The sequence below is a fragment of the Pseudorca crassidens genome, chromosome 1 (assembly GCF_039906515.1).
Source record: "Pseudorca crassidens isolate mPseCra1 chromosome 1, mPseCra1.hap1, whole genome shotgun sequence".
Classification (NCBI taxonomy): domain Eukaryota; kingdom Metazoa; phylum Chordata; class Mammalia; order Artiodactyla; family Delphinidae; genus Pseudorca; species Pseudorca crassidens.
In genome coordinates this window covers 49,393,981-49,413,497 of record NC_090296.1, presented here as the reverse complement: position 1 = coordinate 49,413,497, position 19,517 = coordinate 49,393,981, and the positions used below count along the sequence as shown (strand labels likewise).

Below are 19,517 nucleotides of genomic sequence, written 5' to 3'. Positions count from 1 at the left end.
CTTGGGTGGCAGCACACAAATGTACCAGACAGGGGGAACTCCTGCTTCCCAATGGCAAATCCAGTTGATTCTGTCTGCCCTGCCAGAGCTTGTGGGTTTCATTCCCAAAGACAATAATCTAGGTTAACCAGGACTCCCACTGCTGGATACCAGGACACTTGTTTGATATTTTAAGTACAAAACTGAAGATGGCAATTTGAAATGTGTTTAACATACATTTATGAAGCCCACCTCTCCACCTCTGCGAAATTTCCATTCCTTCTTCCCAGGAATAGAATCCCCATACTCTCTGAACTGAAGAGACGGTCAAAGAGCTTGGCATTCACAGGTGTACTTTGGGGGACAGAAAAACAGGGTGTGTGAAGTGGAAATAACTGACTGCATGATTGATGGAGCCTAGATGAACTCAGGGCATTTCTTGTACCTCTTCCAGAGACTTAATAAGAACAGGAAGTGAGCACACACTGTAACCCTCTTCCACAGCAGGAACCCAACTCCCCATTACAGCTGGATATGGGAAATAGGGTGGGGAAGGTCCCTGCTATTTAGAGGTGGCAGGACTTGGGTCAGAGCTGGTAAGCAAAAGCAGAGTTAACGGCTTTGAATTTTCATTCCTTCCATTGGAGAAGTTGCCGTCAGATTAACTGCTAGAACTTGTATGGAAGAGATAGGTGAGTGATACCCCATTGGGTTAACTCTGGATAATCCAGCCTCAACAGAAGAGGGAGTCTGGAACTGTGCCAGAAATGGAAAGAGGGCGTATGCGGGTGTTCTTGCAGTCTTAGTATCCCCATCCCCATTATATCCCTGGAGACTATGTGGACCAGTGAACCAAGCTTCTTTGAATAGATGAACTAGATAGATGCTTATAAAATATGATTTTGAGAGTTTCTGAAAGACCTAAATTGCCAAAGCTACATCAGTCCCCTCACTCTGAGGGCCTGAAATTTTACCTTTTAGAGTTCCAGTTTTAGGCTCAGGAATTATTGCCAGAAGATCCTTTTGAACTCAGATTTGTTCCCTAGGAACATAATGTATATTATTAGCCCCCATTTCTCCAGATTAGTTTATAAAACACTTGCACTTTCCCTTAACAGAGACTGGAGAAAAAGGGACTCTGGAATAATGGAACAGGAGACTGGTAAATTTTGATTGTATCAGAAAGAATGAGAAGAAAACCTGCTTCCAGAGTGAACATAAGTATGAAAGTATATTTAACAGTGTGAAGATTTGCCCCTGGAGTGAAGTGTCAGAAAGAAAAATAATGTTTAGAGAGGAGAGCAAAGGTTGAACCCTGACAACATCAAATCCAGTTCTATCTGCCAAATCAAAGAAGGCTGTTGTTTGATCCTGCTGTTTTATGGAAAAGGCAATTGATCAGAATGAATTGAAGATAATACTTGTTACCTGTTGTCTTTTTTATAATAGCCGTTCTGACAAGTGTGAGGTGATATCTCATTGTGGTTTTGATTTGCATTTCCCTGATGATTAGTGCTGTTGAGCATCCTTTCATGTACATTTTGGCCATCTCTATGTCCTCTTGGGGAAAATGTCTGTTCAGATCTTCTGCCCATTTTTTAATTGGGTTGTTTGTTTTTCTGATGTTGAGTTGTATTAGTTTTTTGTATTATTTTGGATATTAACCCCTTATCCGATATATCCTTTGCAAATATCTTCTCCCATTCTGTATGTGGCCTTTTCATTTTCTGACAGTTTCCTTCCCTGTGCAAAAGCTTTTTGGTTTAATGTAGTCCCATTTGTTTACTTTTGCTTTCGTTTTCCTTGCCTGAGGAGACACATCCAAAAAAAATATTACTAAGACTGATGTCAAAGAGTGTACTGCCTATGTTTTCTTCTAGAATTTTTGAGGTCACAGTTCTTACATATAAGTCTTTAATCCATTTTGAATTTATTTTTGTGCATGGTGTGAGAGAGTAGTCCAGTTTTATTCTTTTGCATATAGCTGTCCAGTTTTCCCAGCACCATTTATTGAAGAGACTGTCTTTTCCCCATTCTGTATTTTTAACTCCTTTGTCATAGATTAATTGCCCACATAAATATGGGTTCATTTCTGGGCTCTCTATTCTGTTCCATTGATCTATGTGCCTGTTTTTGTGCCAGTACCATACAGTTTTGATGACTGTAGCTTTGTAGTATAGTTTGAAATCAGGGTGTGTGGTATCTCCAGCTTTGTTCTTCTTTCTCAATATTGTTTTAGCTATCTGGGGTCTTTTGTGTTTCCATACAGATTTTCGAATTATTTGTTCTAGTTCTATTAAAAAATCCCATCAGTATTTTAACAGAGATTGCACTGAATCTGTAGATTGCCTTGGGTAGTATGGTTATTTTAACAATATTAATTCTTCTAGTCCATGAACATGGTATATCTTTCCATCTATGTTGTCTTTAATTTCTTTCATCAGCGTCTTATAATTTTCCAAGTACAGGTCTTTACCTCCTTCAATTTATTCCGAGTTATTTTATTCTTTTTTATGTGAATTATAAGTGGGGTTACTTTCTTTTTTCTCTTTCTAACAATTCATTGTTAATGTATAGAAATGCAGCAGATTTCTGTATATTAATTTTGTGTCCTGCAACTTTACTGAATTCATTGATGAGTTTTAGCAGTTTTTTGATGGTGTCTTTAGGATTTTCTATGTGTAGTATCATGTCACCCACAAACAGTGACAGTTTTACTTCTTTCTTTCCAATTAGGATTCCTTTTATTTATTTTTCTTATTTGACGTGGCTAGGACTTCCAATATTATGTTGACTAAAAGTGGCAAGAGTGAACATCCTTGTCTTGTTCCTGATCTTAGAGGAAATGCTTTTAGCTTTTCACCATTGAGTATGATGTTAGCTGTGAGCGTGTCATATATGACTTTTATTATGTTGAGGTATGTTCCCTCTACACCCACTTTATTGAGAGTTTTTATCATGAATGGATGTTGAATTTTGTCAAAAGCTTTTTCAGCAACTTTTGAGATGATGATGTGATTTTTATTCTTCAGTTTGTTAATATGGTATAACACATTGATTAATTTTGAGACACTGAACCATCCTTGCATCCCTGGGATAAATTCCACTTGATCATGGTGTATGATTCTTTTAATGTATTGTTGGATTCAGTTTGCAATTATTTTGTTGGGGATTTTTGTATCTATGTTATTCAATTATTTGGACCTGTAATTTTCTTTTTTGTGTGGTATCTTTGTTTGGTTTTAGTTCCAGAGTGATGCTGGCCTCAAATAAGGAGCTCAGAAACATTCCTTCCTCTGTAATTTTTGGAATAGTTTTATAAGAGTAGGTGTTAACTCTTCTCTAAATTTTTGGTAGAATTCACCTGTGAAGCCATCTGGTCCTGGACTTTTGTTTATTGGGAGTTTTTACGTTACTGATTCAATTTCATTACAGGTAATTTGTCTATTCATATTTTCTGGCTTTTCCTGGTTCAGTCTCAGGAGATTGTACATTTCTAGGAACATTATATTAATTAATGGTATTTGGATGTGAATGAAATACAAGTTCCCAATCTTGAGTTTACAGATTTTTTTAGACTTTGCAGGGTTTTGTTTATATTTTGGTTTGATTCATACTTGTGAAAAATGTTTTACTTCTACTAGTGTTGAAATCATAGCCACCTACTGTTTTCTGTAACTATGAAATATTATGTCTTGTTGCTTGCAGAACTAATGTTCTTACTGATTTTCCCTCCTCACCCTTTTGATTAAAAAGCAGCGACAGCAGGAGACAAGGCATTGGACTGAGAGTTGCCCATTATTTTTATGTCTTCTCTTGTCACAGTAATTCTCAACCCAGACTTCACATCAGACTGAACTATGCAGCTTTTTCAAATTGTGGTATTTCCAGGGGGAGAGCCTGACTGGTGTGTGTGTGTCTGTGTGTGAGAGAGAGAGAGTGTGTGTGTGTGTGTGTGTGCACGTATGTTTTAAATTCCACAGGGAATCTGATGCACAGCCAGAGTCAAGAACTCTCACTTTATTGACGTCAGTGAATATTTGCAAACTGTTTAAGTCTGGGGTTGGGAGTTGATTTAAACCTCTATTTTAAACTGATACTTACAATGTAAGATCCTGCCAAATGATCAGATCAAAATATTTTGTGTGTGCTCCTCTTTCTGCCTGGTTGTTTCTCCTGCTGCTTACACGAAAGTTGGAGATCTAAACTCCTTTATAGGTTACCCCTGTGGCTGAAGGTATAAAGTGTCAAGAATGACTTTTTAAATGTACTACTTTATACAAGGGAGGAATTGTTTTGCACCCTGAGGGTGGTGGCCTGAGCTGTGGCTGAGCCCCAAGCCTCACGGTTAAGCAGTGATGCTTCTGTGGCCTGTGAACGTAGCTCGCTGTGTGGACACATTGGTAGATGAGAGAGTCGCCTGGAGCGGAGCCCCACTGCCCTGGTTCAAAAGTTCATGGGCCCAGAAAGGGCGGTGGTGGAGTAGAGGCCAGACAGAAACGCTTTCTTTCACACAAGGGAATGCAGAGAAGCAATGTGACTCCTGGTTCGTCTGGGCAGACAGTGCCCTGCATGTATACACGGGGGTCCTCAGATTTCTTGCTCTGTCGGTTCAGGTTTATACACTATACAAATGCTTTCCCCTTCAGGAAAAATTGCATAGCATTTGACAGACGTTGTAAATATTCCTCTTGTGAGTATGCATTTAATATATCCAGTGAGACTAATTGCAATATGTAAAAGAGGGCATTGTTTCATGAAGTAACATAATGTATAGTGTACATATTCATTCAGCCATTTTCTCTGATATGTGATAAATACTGCAACAGGTATGAGCTCAAGACATAAGCTATGAAATGTGCGAGCACAGAGATAAATCAGATATGCATCAGATCTTAGAGTGCTTACCTTATGATTTTAAAGATAAAAGGTGCTTATAAAGGGCAGAACATGGCACATGGCACACAGCACAGTTACAGTTCTTTGCTGTTTCAGAATAAGGAGACTGACCCTAGCTGAAGGCAGTCAGGAGAGGCTGTTTGGAGGAGATAGCCCTGGACCATGAGGGTTAGGTGGGATTTAGACAATACCTGGCTTGGGGGAGTGGCAGCTGGGCAGATTTCCAGGCAAGAGACAGAAGATCTAGGGCACATACAGCAAATTTGGCCAGAATGTGTAAAGAGGCACCTCTGACACCTTCTAGAAGGCCTTCTTGGGTAAGTTACTGAACCTCTCTGTGCCCAGTTTCTTCATCTGTAAGATGGGGATGATAATAGCACCTCCTTCATGAGGCTAGGTGAGAAACAAATGAGTTAATATATGGAAAATACTTGGAACATTCCTTGGTACAGTGTTCTATAAATGTTATAGAGTTAAAATGTTAGATCTGAGTTATTATCAACGAGAGGGGTAAAGAGATTTCAAGACCAGGTGGCTGTAAGGTCTTCTAATTCTAAGCACCCAGCACACAAACCCGCTAAGAGTTTTGAGTGGCCTCCTGAGGGAGGAGGCCAGCTTCCCAAGGCTACTGCACCACTAAACCTGGCGACAATTTGGGAGAACAGTGTGGGAGGAGACAGAGACCTGGGAACAGAGAAGGCTCTGAAAACAGAGGGCTGCTGCACCTAACTTTTGCTGTTAATATTAATATGGAGTTGAAAGAAAAGGAAAGAAGCCCTGTTAGGTCATAGCCTTCCCTCTCAGTGGAAAATTCCCTATTTTAATTTCCTTTGGCTCTTCTTTTGTGTCTTCTTTGGCAAATAAAGGACTTTTTTAAAAAGGAGAGTGGGAGGAAAACAGCTTTGCTGCAGAGAGAAGAAAAAATACAAGAAAAACAACCAAACCAAAACGAAAAAACAAAACAAACAGAAATCATCGTTATAATCTGTACTCACGGACACAGAAAATGGCCCCAAGAGCCAAACATCTATCCACCCCCTTCACGTCCATGGCAGAAGCCCACGAAGAGTAACTGAGGCAGGTTGTTGGGTGCAGGGTGGGAGGCTCTCTCCCCTCCCTCACTTGCTGTCCCTTGTTGTTGTAGCTCATTGCCTTTCCAAGGCAAGCATGGGCTTCCTCAGTCACTCCTTGGCCTTTTTACTCCAAGCTTGGGAGTCAGGTTTTAAATGATATATGATCTCCCAGGTAAAATTCTCTATGTTAAATGCTGAAAGAAACGCCCCTGAGACCCTCCTACTTCACTGGGCATGGTTCCCTTTGGAGTCTGGTCTCCACTCTGCGTGACTGCCAGGTCCTCAGGCTTCAGGGAGGGAGTTGGGAGTTCTGGTCTCCATTTCAGCTCCTGTGGCCAACCTGATCTCCGTCACACAGATTCCCGACTATTCTCACCTAAAAATAAAGCTGTCAGAAGACTTGAAAGCCCCAATCTGAAACCCCCTACATTTTATAAATACAAGGTGACATTGTTACTGTTCTAATTTTCATTACAGCACTCTCATTTTTTTTCCAGAAAAGGCATAAACAAGAAGACAATTTGTTTTGTATTTTTTTCACTTTCTTACCTCAAGCTCTCCTTTAAATTGCCAAAGGGAATGAGCTACTTGAACAGAGACAGAGTTATTATGGTGGATAGCAAAATAAGATATGCTAAAGCTCAGGGGCTTAATTTTTTGCTTCATTCAGTAACATATTTCAGAAGAGCACCAGTGATTGGAACATAATTTATTTATCAACAGGGTTCTAGATTACTCCCTTGTAGTTGACTCTGAAATCCATCTGACTCTTGCCGGGTGCTATAACCAAGGTGAGAAAGGCTAGAAACAGACCTGGCATTACGATTACCAAAGGGAGAAGAGCTCACCATGGGTATTTATCCACACTGGAATTTGGCAACCAAACTCTGAGTCTTTCTTCCCAGCTCCTGACACATCCATTTGTAAAGCAGGTTAATAATAGCATCATACCTACATCTCCACAGTTACAGCTAAATAACAGTTTCCATGATAAGCCTTTATTTTCCTGCAATTTAGAATTTAAGACAGCAATTTTATCTACAATATCTAAGCCTAGAATTTATTTTTGGCTTTCTCAAAGAAAGTTGTACCCATTTAACTCTGCCTGGCATGAGAGAAAATTTTTTTTAAAAGTACAGAGTTTAGGGCTTCCCTGGTGGCGCAGTGGTTGAGAGTCTGCCTGCCAATGCAGGGGACATGGGTTTGTGCCCCGGTCCGGGAAGATCCCACATGCCGCAGAGCAGCTGGGCCCGTGAGCCGTGGCCGCTAGGCCTGCGCGTCCGGAGCCTGTGCTCTGCAACGGGAGAGGCCACAACAGTGAGAGGCCCATGTACCGCAAAAAAAAAAAGTACAGAGTTTAATTAGCTAGGCAATTTGCATGTCTCTAAACCTTCAAACCCTGGCCATTGCCAGAGGCAGGGAGCCAGATGAAGTGGAACCACGGTCAGATACAGGAAGGCAATGTCAAGGGTTTGCAGTGACCCCAGTTGCTAATAGCCTGTGTTAGTAATACGCATATCATTTTAATGACCTATTAGCACTTGTCATTGAAGTGAAAATTGGGTGATTTTTTAAAAAAAGGGTATCTGGGCAATTTTTAGAACATAGAGGGAAGGTGTATTTTTTTGCCCTTTGCTTTCAGAAGCAGTCTGACACCCAGATGTTGACCTTCAAGCTGCCTCTCCTAGCCCTGGGGCTTCTCCTGGCATTTCCTGGGCGGACCCCGCCTCAGCCTTCCCGGAACTGGGGTAGAGCTGAATTCCAGCTTGTGGCCGGCGTTGAAGTTGGGCAGATGGCAGGCAAACATCGCTGCAAAGGGAAACCGCTGGTGTAGAGCACCTCGGTCCAAGCTTGGTTTTGTTTCTCAAGGCCACCTTTTTGCTCCCCCTTTCTGTGATACCTCTGAGGAGGCTTTCACTGCCTTGGAGTTTAGGATGTGTCTTTCAGGAAGGAAGGTTCTTGTGACTACCTTCCTCCGCCTCTTTGGTAAGAGGAGACCTTTGCAGGAGTTGTTTTCACATCAACACCTGTTGCCCTGTTTCCCGTTGCTTGTCCAATGGTTGCCTTAGAGTTAGTGGTGAAACTCCCTGGCCCAGTCACTAAAGCACTTGTGAAGGCATTTTGTTCAGCCCTTCACACATCTCTGGCTGTTTAAGAAAAGGCTCAAGAACTGCCTCCAACCTTGTGTTGCTGCCTAATACAATAGCACAGGTAAATCCATAAAGCAGGGACTCTAACTGGATAAAAGCCTTGGGCCCCTGAGGATGTCGTGAAGCCATTAGCCACAAAAGGCAAAGGGTAAGGCCCTATGTCTGCCAGTATACAGAGCATACAGAGAAATGTCCCCAAATGCCTGGGCTTGATACCACTGGGCAGTTTTTAATAGTCTCCATCAGAGCTTAGCCATTGAATTTATTCATCAGCTCTTGACAGTTAATAGCCTCTGATTTGACTTTTTAATTTTCTTTGTCCGGCTTCCCCAATAACAGTTGACCCTTGAACAATGGGGAGGGGTAGTACAGGGGTGCCAACCCTTAGAGTCAGCCCTCCACATCCACGTGCCACATTCACGGTTTCTCCATATTCACAGTTCCATCCTCGGATTCAACCAACTGTGGGTTGTGTAGGACTGTACTATTTACTATGGAAAATAATCTGCGTGTAAGTGGACCCTCGCAGTTCAAACCTGTGCTCCTCAAGGGTCCTCTGTAGATACTAAGTACCCAGTAGACTCATCATCTTAGCCTTCTTGGTCAGCCTCATAACACCAAAATCAACTTCCTGAATAAAGAACTGGATATCCTGCTACTCAAAAATGTCTTCCCTGACATCCAGTTACCTACATCTGTATGTTTTCTTTCAAATGAAAATTCCCAGGGGGAGGATTGGTCCCTGCCAATCACTTCTTAATGTGAACTACTTCGGTCAGATAATCAGATGCTCCCAGAAAGAGAATCGAGGAAAATGGAAGTAATTTTTAAACCTGTGGGACTCAGGGAGAAGGTGGCCAGCCTATAAAGGAAGGACTTTGGGGCAACCAGATGTGTGTGTGTGTGTGTGTGTGTGTGTGTGTGTGTGTGAGAGAGAGAGAGAGAGAGAGAGAGAGAGAGAGAGAGGGATTGAGAGAGAGAATGGATACCCAGGAGAAGGAAGGGTTGGAAAGAGAATTCTCATTGATTCTGTAACTTGGTCTGTGGCTCTGGTGATGTGCGCCAAGCCTGAATGGGTGATTTGGAGCAAGGGTGGGCAAACTTCTACCTGTCACCTGTTTTTGTATGGCTCACAGATCAAGGGTTGTTTTTACATTTTTAAATAATTTTTTAAAATCAAAAGAAGAATACTATTTTATGACGCATGCAAATCATACAAAGTTCCAATTTCAGTGTCTATACATAATTTGGTTGACACACAGCCACACTGATTCATTTATGTGTGGTCTGTGACTGCTTTTGTGCAGTAACGCAGAGCTGACCAGTTACAACAGACAGACTGTATGGCCTACAAAGCTAAGCTAGTTACTACCCGCCCCTTTACACGCAAAGGCTGCCAGCTCTTGATTTAGATAAAGTTTTCTGCTTGGTTCCTTTTTAGCGTTAACGTTTTTGGGTGGCAGCCTTTTATCGCTCGTAAAGTGAGTGAACAATATTTCTTCCTTTTCATGGCTAACCATTTGGTATTGGTTTAAGTATGGTACATCTACGCAATTGAAAGTTCTAGAATCATTCATTGGCATAGAACTATGTGTCCAACCGTAACTCTTTGTACAGCATAATCCATAAAAAAGGTTCCAATCAAAAATATCTTCAAAGATCCGTACCAAAATTTAGACATGTTATATCCAAGTGGTGGGATTACAAGTGATTTTTTTCTTCTTTTTGCTTCTCTGTATTTCCTACACGATTTTCAGTGAACAAATATTACTTTTATAAAGAAGAAAAATATGTAATGAAAAACTCTTTGCCCTCTGATGGATAGAAAAATAGAATAGGATATTAATACATTAGGTATTTTTCATCCTTCCCTAAGGGAAAAAAATTGAGTTTTCCTGGGAGATATTGAAGCAAGGGCCTTGGCATCAAACGCCCACTGGGGTTCAGAAACCAAGTCTGTGTGTCACTAGTTCTGTAATCTGGAGTGAACTGCTCACTCTCTCTGAGCCTCGGTTTTTCTCTAGTGTAGAAAAAAAATCCTCTTGGGGCTTTTTCAAGCATTAAATAAGACAATGCTTTCAAAGCAAGTAACAACTCATGTAGTGACAGGCACATCAGCATTAAAAAGCTGCCAGTTTTGGGGCTTCCCTGGTGGCGCAGTGGTTGAGAGTCCGCCTGCCAATGCAGGTGACACGGGTTCGTGCCCCGGTCGAGGAAGATCCCACATGCCGCGGAGCGGCTGGGCCCGTGAGCCATGGCCGCTGAGCCTGCGCGTCCGGAGCCTGTGCAAGCTGCCAGTTTCCAGCATACTTTATGGAGAATATTTGCTATAAAGATATCCTGCCTTTTGCAGCAGTGTCTTTGTGACAAGTCCCTAAAGTGAGATGTGTGGATCAAGTAGCAGGGGAAGGGGAGGCGTGGGCAGGAGGGCAGCAAGGGCACAAGAATGCCAGCTCTCCTGAGGACGAGGGAAATGGAGTGTTCAGAAGAACCATTGGTTGCTTTTTTCCTTTGGTTAGGAAGCTTCCATTACAACCTGCAGCAGTCGGGAACAGCTAGATTGCTGCAGGGAGGGAGAGTGGGCGTGGGCAGAATGTGTGCATGTGTGTGACGGAGTGGGTCTTGGAGGAAAATTGTTCCAACGGTTCACAGTTGAGCTCGACGGTTTGGAGTGTCTGTTCTGAGGAAAGTGCCAGGCATTCCAAGATGCAAAAAACACAACTCCAGGGGAAGCTACAGTCCGTCGTGGTGGGTTGAGAGAGGGGACTCTGGGGAGAGATTTTGGGCACTTGATCACTTGTGCGTCTACCACATTTTCTAGTTCAAGTAAATAGCATTCCAAGGAGTGCTTGCACACTCAAGGCTTAGCAAGAATGAAGATTATTACAACAGTATTCTTACAATTACCTTGTTTTGAGGAAATGATTGGGCCAGGAATAAAAAAAAGTCACTAAAAACATCTAAAGGTAAGTTAGGGGTCTAGATGCCAAGAGCTTAAGAGAATGGGAAAAGGTGAAGAGAAGATTCTAGGTAGGGCCCATTGTACTTCAGCAAACATCAAGGAGCAACCCTTGGGTGGGATAACACCAAATGTAAACTCTTCAGTGTGCCATGTTCTTCTCATCCTCTTTGTCCTTCTTGTTTTCCAGGGAATACTGAACTTTTCCCGGGAAAAGCTCACTTTCCACTTTTACTCTCTCCCAGGCCCTCTCCATAGCCATACATTCCCAGCCTCCTAGACTGGCGCTTACTGTTAACACTGGCATGTGAATCTCGGTCCTTGACATTCTGTCCTCGAAGCGTCAATGGCCTACGTGAGCTGCAATCTCAAGATACCTGGGGGTCAAACAAAGCAAAACCTGTCAAAAACACAACCATTTTTTCATAAAGTTCACTCTGTCTCTCCCTGTCCTGCCTTGCCACTCATATAGTGCATTGCGCAGTCATTATTTTTTCTATGCTGTATACTTCTCTGCAGGTTTTTTTTTTAACATATATTTGCGTTATGTTATTTATTCTAATTTTAGGATGGGTCAGGCAGACCTTTGCTACATCAAAGAGACATAAATCATTCTCTCTTAATGTGTTCATGCCTGAAGTATTTAGAGTCTGCATAATTATATTGCTCATGTCTTACTCCAAAAGATGTACGTTCTTCTTAAATATATATTCTCTCTCTGCATCTCTTGAGGATGCAGAGAGAGAATATATATATCATGTTGTAAAAGGCACCCCAGTGAGGTGTCGTACCCCCATCTGCAGGAAAGGCACCCAGTAGACCAAGACTATGTAGGATTTATTTATGTTCTACAGGATCTGGGAGAAGGCTCTTTCTATCAGCTGGGCCCCCTCTGTGATTGGAGGTGGTATGTGGACCTTGCAAGCATTGGTAATGTAATGTAAGTTATATTATATATCCGGAAACCTGTTGAAAAGGAAGGTACCTAGAGTCACAAAATAGTTTGTTCATCTGTAAAGGGGATTAAGGTGGGCCTGTCAGAAGGAGCTAGGCCCTCTGAGTCCCGGAACTTGTGTCCTTCCCACTGCTGAAGCTGGATAATCTGAACCACTCCAGGGTGACTATAAATTACCCAGTTTCCACACCTTTGTCTCCAGAGGGTCAGAGAAAGTGGTGTCTTCATTGAATATTGACAATATAGCCTGAAGCGTGATGGGTCAGTTTCCAGAGGCTAGGGCAAGTGTGTTCCCTCCAGGGTAAGGTAAAGACTCTCCTGGGCCACATCCTTGAATCACAGCGGGATACCTGGAAGTCCTCTGCAGAGGAATCAAGACTGTGTTATGAGGTCTGCAATACCTTGCAACATCTCCTTGGGCTTCTGGCTCCAGGAAAGAAAGATCCTCGATTCCACACACATACTCACGCTCACACATACACACACGGACTCACACACATTCAGTAATACACACACATAAACATTCACAAATACGCAATGCACCCACACACACTCACACATATACACAGTCACCCATACAAACACACACATAAATACTCAGATGCACACGTATGCAGACACCAGCTGGGTACTGTGCAGGCCCTCTCCATAGAACTCTCTCTAACCCACAGCCCTCACCCACCACCTCTGCCCTCGTGACACACTGACCTTGAGCTAGTGTCCAAGTGACCCTGGCTCTCCTGGGCTCACTCCGTGAATTATCCCTATCCCGGTAGCTCTAGGGTTGAGTCTCTGAAACCAATGCTGAAGGCTGAAGACAGGGAAACCCAGGAGAGCAGAGGAAGGCAGTGCCTTTCCTTCCTTCATCTATAAAAATGTTGGCCCTGATGATCTCTTCCATCTCTCTGGCTCAGGACACACTCTACAACTATCAATGTCCAGTAGGCACCTTGTGGTAGGAGGTGTATTATGCATCCGGTTTAAAACTGAGTGGGGCAACTGAGGCACTTCTCATGACGATCAAAGAAGGAATTGGCAGTGTCACTGAAGCACCGGTTCTAATCCTGACTGACAAAGAGACAACAGGGGTCATCTCTCACTTTCTTTTTCTCTTTTGTAAACCTACCTATCTTTACTTATTTTTCTATTTTTCATTACCCGATAATACATGATTATCATAGTATTGTGAAAACTTCCAGAAATACGAGTTAAGCCAACAGCTGTCTGGCATCTGGCCCCCTCCTGTAAGACAGCCTGTGTTAGCGGGCAGCGTATGGTCATCCAGACTGTAGAATGTCTGGTGGAGTTTTTTCCTGACACAAATGGTACCCACTGCATAAATTGTCTTATAACTTGCCTTTCCCCCCCTTTAATTATATGTCTTAAAGGTCTTTTTATTAAGTGATTTTTTTTTATCAAACAAGTCAATAAACTTCAAGGGGTGGGAGCTTTCCCCATTTCTGCCAAGTGCCACGCTGTGCTTGTGGTTCTGTCTGAAATTCCCGATCCTGGGCTACTGCCTTTTCCCATCTGATGGTTACAACACTCGCTTTGCAGTGTCTCTGGGCTCCTGCCTGTCTGCTGTGGCCACGTGAAGGAAGCAGAGTCGTCTTACTGTAATTATTTGAGGTTCTGGGCAGTTTTCTGTGCATCAAATCCAGTAACACAAAACAGAAGAAAACCATTATGCCCCAAACCCAGCTATTTACTCCCTCCCACACATTGTTTTCTGGGAAAGGGAGACTGCAGTCATCTGGGAAAAGGATCGGCCGCCATCCTCAGCGAGGTCGGAGAGCCGTGATACACAGCGAGCACTCTGGGCTCCCAGGAGGGCCAACCCCTGGCAGATGGGACCTTTTTCCAGGAACACTAGCCCAGTATTAGAGCCACGCAGGTGTGATCAGACTCCCCCCCCCCCCAGATCCCGTTTCCATCACTTACTAGCTCTAGAACCTTGGGTTAGATACTTATCTGTACATCTCATCCTTATCATCTAGAAAATGGATGTAGTAAAAATTACAGGGGGTTTCGTGAAGTGTAAGTGAGGGAATGCATGAAAAGTCCTTAACACAGGGTATGGCATGTAGTAATTCCTCACGAAATATCGCCTGCTGGCTGAGCTCTCCCCTCCCCTTCCTTCTCTTCCAGATCTTCTCAGTGGTTCCATCCACTTGCGTCAGCCCAGCTCATCACCCTTTCCCGGTTCAGGTAAGCTCACAATAGCTAGAAACCTGCCTGCTGCCCCAGCCTGGCCCTTCCCCTGGGGGGGTGCCGCCTGGGATCTGCGTCACTCAGCTTTTCCAAAACCCACAGAGCTAGTTACTACAGAGCCTCGCTCAACCCTGAGCCCAGCTACAGCTTGTCTTCACTCCCTCACGCGTTCATCGTTCATTCTTTCAGTACACGTGTGCATTAGCACCTACTCTGTGCCAGGCACTGTGAGAGGTGACAGAGGTAGAAAAAGACACAGTCCCAGCTCTGAAGGAAGCCCAGTCTATTGGGGGTTAGAGGCCAATCAACTGGCCATTACAGTGTGGGGTGACAAATCCGTGCTCTGGTGGGAAGGTGTGTCCAGGCTGCTTCAAGGAGGGACATGCACACCAGGCTTGGGTGCCTTCTCCAATTTTTGACAGTTTCTCTAACTCTCCCTTCCAAATCTCCTACTGAAGTTTTTTATATCATCAATTACATTTTTAATTTCCAAGTCTCCGTCCTTGTCCTGATTATTCTTTTTTCATAATAGTTCTTAAAAAGTGAGTAGGAGTCAGCCAGAAATGTGTATTTGGACCAGGACAGATTCTAACAACCTGAGCAGGAAACCTGGTTATGGATATCCCAATCTCCCAAGGTCAGGGTCTCTGTAAGATCCAGGGAGACAAGGAACCAAGCTGATAAATGCAGTCATTCATTCCTTCATGCATTCAATCCAGTGAATTCGTTGCATCGATGTTATTGTTGTCTGGCGTTGTAGGTTATGGTTTGGGTGGTGCGGGCATGGTCTGTGCTTTCAAGAGTTCACTGTTGAGTGGAAGAAACTCGCATGTGAAGAGTTATAACACCAAGGGGGTAAGCACCACGTTCATCAGTATATGGATTGATTAGGAAGCCATTGAGGAAGAGACTGGGCTGGGGCAGCTGGCGGGGTGCCCACAGCAGAAGAGACGATTTTATTGTTGAGTCTTAAAGGATAAGAAGTAATTCACCAGCCAGAGAAGGGACCGAGGAAGTAGCAAAGGGGGAATGGCATTCCTGGCAGAGAGAAAGGCATGTATTAAATCAAAGAGGTATTAAAGGGCTTATGGCCCTTGAGACTGGTGAGAAGTTCTCTGACCAGAACCCGGTGTTCACTGAGTCGGGGAGGATGGATGGGGAGAGGACACGGTGAGTCTGAACTGTGCAAAGTCTCGCCTGTCATGTTCAGGGGCTTTTTTTCTTTCTTTCTTTTTTTTTTTTTTTTTTTGTGGTTCTTAAACACTTATCATGGACCCTTTTGAAAATATGATGAAAATTACAGGCCTTCTCACCCCCCAAAATGCACATACACATAAAGTTTCAGGGCTTAAAGGATCTGAAACCCATTCCCATTCCTCAACTAAGGCAGCGGGGAAGCCCCTGACAATTTTAAGCAGGAATGTCCTGTTCAGATATAGGATTGAGTTCTGGCTCTTCCATTTCCAGCTGTGTGTAGTGGCAGCAGCCTTGCAGCTCACCACGGGTTGCAGTGGCAATTGAGGTGGGCAGTTCTGTGCAAGCTTGGACATGTCCTCACGTTGGCAGTTGCGGCTCTGGGGACCCATACAAAGCCTCAATCCCAGGGCAGCTCCCGACCTAGAGGCCTAGGGGAGAGGGGTATCCATGCATAAATGCCCCAACTTCCTTTTTTCCAGGTCACCGTCCTTCCAATCACTTTCTTTCTTCCAGAAAATTCCAAACTATCTCATAAGCTGATGATTTGATAAACCTATCCCATTCTCTTTTTATACCTTTTTTTTTAAAACAAAGTCTTTAACGTATTGTGATTATCAGGAGGAAAAAGAAGTGCTTGTACTCAGTTGACAATGACTAATGAGACATCTGTTTAAAAATTTTTGTACTACTTAGAGTAAAAAGTTTAAAATTTAAGCCTTTAAAATACATGTTTAAATTTAAAACAAATATCAAATAGGGATTAAACAATGAAATAAATTAGAACCAGAATGGCTAAAATCCCTAAAACTGGGATTAAAGATGAAAACATTTAAAAATCACTTTTCATTGACCAAGTATAATGCCATGTGCTCAGAGTTCCACTACAACATTCTGTACAAAAGGCAAAATATTCGGAGTATGTGCTATGGTCCTAGGTTATGTAAAAAGGGAAATAGTGCTTAGTCCTAGTTTTGAAAAAGTGCATCCTCCTCCTGGTCCCAGTGTTCGAGATGGTTCAACACTGCAGGACTAGGAGGCCAAGGGCTTACAAGTTAACACAGGTGTTTGTTTTTTAAGTGGTCAAGTCATTGAAAAGAAAACTGAGGAAAATGATTCATGGCTGTGACCTTGACTTCTATCAACCTATGGTTGTGGCATTGTGTAGAGAGAATTGGAGTCCCCAAATCCTCTGCTTGCCTAAATACAGACATATAGGAGAAACTGGATTTGGGGCGTGAAGGTAGCAGAAGGTGCCGGGACAAATAAGATTATTAAGAAGAAATCGAGTAGTCTTTCTACTGCTTCTTGTCTCTGTGGTATAGGAAACTCACTTTTTGTGGTCTCTGAGCAGGATATCCAGAGTCTGTCATGGCCAGGAATCTCTTGGGAGAGGGGCAAAAAGCGAGAAGGAGGATAGGGAGGGGCGGAAAGGAAAACACAAATGGGAAATTTTAAGAACTTCTAAAATTTAAATTTTCTTAAAAGCTTTGTGAGGTCTTATTTTGTTTCCATTGTTGTTGTTCTCTTTTGTTTTGTTTTGTCTAGTTTTACCAGAATTTCCCATAGAAATGTATAGAATGACCTGTAAAAAGAACTCCAGCACTAGGGAGAGAGGACTGCTTAAACATCTCATCAATTTATGGTCGGTTTCAGTGCCTTCTTCTGTGGCTTTCCAGGATATTGGAATCACCAGGGAGGCATTAAAAAAGATGGATGCTTGGGTCTGTCTCCTAGCGATTCTGATTTAGTCATGAGTGTGACCTGGACCTCAGGATTTTGAAGATCTTTCCAAGTGATTCTAAAGTGCAACCAAGGTTGAGAACTACTGTTTTTAGTTACTATCTCTTATATATTACGTGAACACAAATCACCTGGGTTTCTAGTTAAAATGCAGATTTGAATTCAGTAGGTCTGGAGTAGGGCTCAAGAGTCTGCTTTGCTAACAAGCTCCCAGGTGATGCAGATGCTGCTGGTCTGAGGCCAAGACTTTGAGAAACAATGGACTAGAGATCTCTGAGGTCCTTTTGAGGTATTATTCTACCAAGATGTGGATTTCATGCTTTTATATATCACTCAGTTAGGACTCAAACAAGTCTGAGCATTATGGTATAAGTAGTTGATGGACTACTATGCAGCCATGGAAAGTTATGCTTATGAAGATTATATACTAATAATGGAGGAATGTTTATGTCATAATGGAAAATGAAAACATGATGGCAGATTAAAATGTTATATGCTCACAAATATGTCAAACAGAAAAAGTGCATCATTGTCATAATGTGGTTCTTCCTACTAAAACATTCTATTTCTCTGTGTAAAATACCATCTTCATGTCTGTTGAATAACTCAGGGAGCACCTCACATTGTAAGTAGTCATATGAGACAGGGGAAAGATGGCTAGGGCAAGTACCAGGACGAATTCTTGAGTAATCTCACCAGGTAACTAGCTAGCTATGTGACCTTGGACACATTGCTTAAATGCAGTGGGGCCTCATTTTTCCCTTTTGTAAAATGGGTATTAATAGAAATGCCTACTTCATGGAACATCATAAAGATGAAATGAGATAGCAGGCACTCAATAACTGATGACTCATATCTAAGCATCTTGATTTGCTCATCAGGGAATGAGAGAGTAGACTAGAAGATTTCTAAGGTTCCTCAAGCTCTAACTTGTGAGGCTGGAGAGCTTTACTTTTGGAAGATTTATAGAAACAAGATTACTTGGAATTGCTCTGGATGTCAAATAAGTTCTTACAGTTCTTAGCACTGTACTAGGCAGCAAGGACAAAAAGTGAATAACTAAGAGGAGCTCACAGTCAAACAATTCAATACAGTATGATATGTGCCGTAATGGAGACATATACAAAGTGCTTTGAGCGTCTCAAAGTGGATGTAGTAGAGATGGTGATAACGTGGGTCTTGAAAGGCAAGGGGAGGAAAAGGCATTCAGGCAGAGGAAAGCACATGTTCAAAGGCTTGGAGACATGAAAGAAGATTGTGTGTCTGGTGTGGCTGGAGCGTATATGGGTGGGGTGGGGGGTTGGGAAATAAGGATGAAATCTGGATTGAGACAGTTTATGGAGCACCTTTTTGGCTACAATGAGGACTTTATGACATACTCTTTGAACTAGGGAGTAATATAGTCAGATTTGTGATTTTAAAATAAACTCTAACAGTGGTGAGGAAGATGATCTTGAAAAAGGGAGGCAGGTGGGAGGTTATGACAATAATCCAGGCAGGGGTAACAGAGAAGCACAAAAGGGTGTATTAGAAAGATTGATAGGTCTTAATGATTGTTTGCATGTGCCGGCTTGGGCAGGAAATGAGAAGAGGAATTCAAAGATGCCTGTGACCCATATAGAAAATCAGGAGGGCAAGGTTGGTGTGAGAAGTGCTACTATGGATACATTAGATGGAGAATCCACGAAGACAGTGCAGGTTCGTGGATATGTGTGCCTCTAAGACTGGAAGCAGAGAGGTTACAGGATCTGTGTGCCAGTGGTGAAGTGATGGGTGGGTCAATGTTTGTCTCTGGAAACACCAGCAGTGTTAGGGGTTTCCAAGGCAACCTGTCTCTAATGTGGACCAAGGACAGCCTTACCAGCATCACAGCCCCCTGGTGCTCTGTCAAGGCTCTGTCAAGGCCCACTGAGACAGAATCTGCAGGATGAGAGATGAGCATTTACATCTCAGCAAGTCTCTCTTTGCTCTAAGAAAAATAGCCCTTTAAATACTGATGAAAGCTATGGACACAGTACCATCCAACAGAAATATAATGTGAGCTAAGTAGGTAGTCTTGGTTTTTCTAGTAACCAGGTTTAAAAAAAAATAATCAGGTAAGATTAAGTTTAATAATATTTTTATTTAGTCAAATACATACAAATATTATCATTTCAACATTAATCAGTAAAGTAATTATTAATGAGATAGTTTGCATTTTTTTTATCACTCTAAGTCTTCAAGATCCAGTAGGGGTTTTAACACAGTACACTACAATTGAGGCTATAATATATCAGGCACTCAGTAGCCATGTAGTAATGGCTACTGCACTAGCCTGTGTATTTACAAATACCTCCCACTCCCCTGCTTTGGAA

The 19,517-nt window shown here is 42.6% G+C and overlaps 1 long non-coding RNA gene across 1 annotated transcript in view; it reads left to right on the top strand.

Moving 5' to 3' along the window:
• LOC137223700 (uncharacterized) overlaps nt 1-19,517 on the top strand; it is a 278,143-nt gene that overhangs the window by 223,397 nt on the left and 35,229 nt on the right. Inside the window, exon 7 of the long non-coding RNA XR_010942998.1 lies at nt 14,164-14,223. This is a non-coding gene — a long non-coding RNA (uncharacterized lncRNA). The remainder of the gene's footprint in view (nt 1-14,163; nt 14,224-19,517) is intronic.